Below are 4,658 nucleotides of genomic sequence, written 5' to 3' on the forward strand. Positions count from 1 at the left end.
CACCCCTCCCAACCCCCAGCCTCAGCCCTGGGGTCATGGTCACCCGGCCCCACCTCACCCTGCCTCAGCCCCTCCTTCCCTGCAGGGGTCTTGGGGGCTTAGAGTCTGTACCCTGTGCCCCCAACCCCTAACGCCTCTCCCCTCCCCTTCATTCCCCCAGTCCTGCCTCAGGGGCAACCCCCTCACCTCCACCTCCTGTCCTGCCCCTGCGCCATCCTCCTAGACGCTGCCACCTGGATCATTTTTCTCAAAGACAAGTTGGATCTTGTCTCCCTCCTGCTCCCTGTTGCCACAGGAGGGGGCCCCAATCCCCCAGACAGGCCAACAAGGTGGTTCACCATCACCTCCCACCCACCTTTCCAGCTCCGCATCCCCAAACTTGCACAGACGTGACCAACTCTTCATTGAGCATCTCCCTGTGCCTTCAAGAGCTTCTGAGCCTCTGTAACTGCTATTCCCCATGCTCGGAGTGCCCTTCTTCTCTCATCCTCATTGTGAAGTTCCACTTATCCTTCAAATGGCACCTCCTCTGGGCAGCCTTCCCTGATTTCTCCAGGCAGGGCTAGTTGCTCCTTCCTCATGTCCCCTCGGCACCTTGTTTGGCCTAGTATTAGCAGTGATCCCACTGTATGACAGTTACTTGATTAGCTGTCCCCTCCTCCCATCAGACTCTGAAAACTCCTCAATAATATCCAAATAGCTGCCACCACTGAGCTCTCACCACGTGCCGGGTACCATGCTAAGACTTCACCCATGTGATTTCCAGTTCTCCCAGTGGCCCTGGCAGCAGGTGCCACATCCATCCCCATTTTATAGAAGACAAATGGAAGCACAGACAGGTCAAGTGACTTGCCCAAGGCCACACAGCACTGAAGTGGCACAGCCAGCCTCTCTGCAGAGCTGGGATCTTAACCAGCTCCCACTGCTGCCTCCTTCTTCCCAAGACAGAGCCCGGCATGAGTCCGCTGTGCCCAGAGGTTTGCTGAATGAATGAATGAATGAATGGGAGGTCCCCCATAGCTGGGTCTCTAGGTCAGCCTTTGGAGGTTCAAGGGAAGGGAACAGACACGGACTGAGCCCGTGAATGCACCAGGAGTACCCCCAGCAGCTGGGACCCTGATACTATAGCTCATTTCACACATGACAAACTGAAGCGTAGAGCTCTTAAAGGACCCTCCCCCGCCCCAGGAAGGTGGTGGCAGAGCCAGGATCTGTGTGATTCAGAGTCCAGTTTAGGATGAGGGTCTGGGGACCCCTATGCTTCTGGAGAGGGGAGGGGGCTCCTTTGAGTTTCATCAAAGCTCCCCCTTCTTGGATGAGAACCCCGGAAAACCACCGTGAAGCCAGGGCTTGGGGTCGTGGCCCTGACTGATGGCCAGGTGGCTGAGCGGGGGCGCACACTTTCAGGCCGACAGTCCAGCTGTGGCTTGGCCAGGGGAGGCTGGTTGGAGGATGCGAGAAGGTGAGTTTGAGTAGCGTTAAGAGCCTGAGCGGTGGGACTGGACAGCCCCGGGCGTGCCTCCTGCCTCTGCTGCCTGTTAGCTGTGTGACCTTGGGTAATCGTCTAACCTCTCAGAATCTCACTTTCCTTGTCTGTAAAATGGGGATAATAATATGCCTTATACAGGGTTTTGGTGAAGAGCACAAATGTTGCATCCAGAGTGCTCGGCAGGGAGCTGGCCCCGTGGCCACGTGGTTAAGTTGGCATGCTCCGTTGCAGTGGCCCAGGGTTTCGTCAGTTCGGATCCTGGGTGCCGACGTGGCACGTCAAGCCACGCTGAGGCAGCGTCCCAGATGCAACAACTAGAAGGATCCACAAGTAAAAATATACAACTATGTACCGGGGGGCTTTGGGGGAGAAAAAGCAGAAAAAAAAAAGATTGGTGACAGATGTTAGCTCAGGTGCCAATCTTTAAAAAAAAAAGTACTTGACAGTTAGCACTTTGTGAATGTTAGCTCGTATTAGTGGGGTCGGAATCAGGCTCTCTAGAATTTGCGTCAGGTTGAGAGTCAGGACAGAATCAGTGAAAAACTAGGTTCAGGGCTGCCAGGCCTCTTGGGGTCTGTCTGCCTCTTGGGATCCCCCAGAGGACCCGGCTGGGGTGTCAGGAGGGGGTGAACTCAGAGCCGGCGTTGGGCGATCACAGAACGAAGAGTGAAACAGATTTGAGTTCAAATCCTGCTTCTCCCACCTATTTGCTGGGTGACCTTGGGCCATTTACTTGCCTCTTTACGCCTCAGTTTTGCCCTCTGTAAAATGGGGGTATTATTACCTGCCCCGAAGGAGTCTGGTAAGGATTTACCAAGATGGTTATACCATGTAGATGTGTCCGCCCAAGTGTCAGTCCCTTAGACCTCAATAAGTGTTTTAGTTTTTAAAATGATCTTCTCCTAAAGGGTTTTCCACGTCCTGTTCTTGGAGAACTACGTGGGCTGCTTGCAGCTGGCTTTCTTCCATCCATCCTTCCATCCCTCCTGCGTTGGTCCCTGTTCAGGGCCAGACCTGCAGTGGGCGCTGAGGATGCAGATAAAGCAGCTTCGGGGGAGGGGGTGCCCGGAGGAGGGGGGCAGGCTTCCAGGGGACTGCGTGTGCACAGGCACAGAGGTCTGGTCCTGTAACTGTGTGGAGCTCCACAGAAACCAGAGAGGGGAGGGGTACAGTAAGGACTCAGCGTTTCCAGCTCCTTCTAAGCCCGGCTCCTGCGTCTCAGGGGCGGACCTCCCGTGAACGAGGCGCGCGCGCCCCCTGCTGGCCATCCTGCGGACTGCACCTTGGGCTCTGGGGACTCCCGGCCGCTGGGTCTGGGAACCAAATGTCCATAAAAGGTGGAGTGTCTAAGCTGGGAGGCCCCTCAGAGATCGTCCACCCGCCTTACCATGGAGACAGGAGGCCCGTGTGCGGCAGGGAGCTGGCACAGAGCAGGAATTCGGGCTTTGAATCCAAGACTGGGCTCTGGCAATTTCTGGGGTGGGGAGGTGAGCTCCTCCCTCGGGGGGGATCCTCGCGGCTGAGATCCGGCTTGCGGGAGGTGGGGATGGGGTGATCGCGGAGAGCAGGGGGTGGGGTTCCGATTCTCGGCCCCTCGCCCCATCTGGCTGGCTCAGTCGTGGGATTTCCTGTTTGGTCTTGGAGCAATGTCACTGCAACCTGATAGCTATGAAATAGGAGCCCTAGGTGTGTGTGTGTGTGTGTGTGTGTGTGTGTGTGTGTGTGTGTGAGAGAGAGAGAGAGAGAGAGAGAGAGAGAGAGAGAGAGAGAGAGAGAGAGAGAAAGGGTGACGTTGGTGCCCATCAGCAGGTGCCCTGGGCTGGTGACATCACTGTACTGGTCTTCCTTTAAACCTTGCCCACTCCCACATCCCCAGGAGCTGCCCCCATTGTCTTGCCGTGGTCCTCCAATATGGGGGGGGGGGCATGAACACAGGAAAGATTCTTGCCCTCAGAGCCAGGGTAGAAGGTAGGGATGGATGTGGGAGCTGGGATGGGCTCTGTAGCTGATCAGAAGTGGAGAGTGGAGGAGAGATGAGAGCCGAGGATGCTGCCCAGGCTTCTGGCCTGGGGGAGGGGTTGCACCCTCAATAAAATGAGGGGGGACCTGCCCACAGCCACCTGGTGCCTGGAAGCTCATTACATGTGGAGAACACTGTTTCCTCCTGACCATGTCTTGCCCCCTCCCAGCCCTTCTTCCTGGCTGGGCTGCTGTGTACCAGTGTATGTGCCCCAGTGAGTGTGTGCACGGGCATCTGTGTGTGCATGTGCTGTGCATGTGCGTGCCCGTGGCCTGGAAGCTTGGTGTTACCAGGATGGGGCCTGAGGAGCCTTACTGCCCCAAGATGGGGCCTGCCCGTCTGGTAAGGACCGTTTGGTCTCTGTTCTTTTTTTTTTAAAGACTTTATTTGGCCCCCCCCAATACATAGTTGTGTATTTTTAGTTGTGGGTCCTTCCAGTTGTGGTACGTGGGATGCTGCCTCAGCATGGCCTGACAAGTGGTGCCATGGCCGCACCCAGGATTTGAACCGGCGAAACCCTGGGCTGCTGAAGTGGAGCGCACGAACTTAACTACTTGGCCATCGGGCTGGCCCCTGGTCTCTGTTCTGATCACACCGAGGTGGGGGTCTGAAGTCTGTCCCCTGACAGAGGATGCGTAGAGACAGCCTGGCTTAGAGTTCAGATGGGAGCTCCAGGCCTGCACCCATGGCCCCTAGCAGGTGGTCTTGGGCAAGCCCCTGCCGCTCTCAGAGCCTCAGTGTCCTCAGCTGACAAATGGGGACAAGGAGCTGTAGCTCACAGGTGCCCAGGGAGGACGAAATGGGGTGCTGCAGCTGGAGGTCTCCGTGCAGTGCTTGGCAAATGCCTTCCGTGGATGAAGGGGGGGGTACCATTATTTTTACACCATGTGCTCTCTTGCTCAGTAACAGGGCCCCGCCCCGCTTCTGCCTCCATCTCCTCCCTGCCGTCCCCCTCACTCGGCTCCTGCCCCGCTGGCCTTCCTCTGCGTCTGGAAGACACAGCCTTGGGCCCACCGGTGGCCTTGGCCGTGGCTCTGCCTCCTGCCCACAGTTGCGTGGCTGATTCCTTCTCAGCTTCAGGTCCTTGTTGAGTATCACCTCCCTGGGGCGGCCTGCTCTGATGGCTCTGGCTGAGACATCTGCTGGGCC

This window comes from Equus caballus, chromosome 2 (genome assembly GCF_041296265.1).
Source record: "Equus caballus isolate H_3958 breed thoroughbred chromosome 2, TB-T2T, whole genome shotgun sequence".
In the NCBI taxonomy this organism is placed as follows: domain Eukaryota; kingdom Metazoa; phylum Chordata; class Mammalia; order Perissodactyla; family Equidae; genus Equus; species Equus caballus.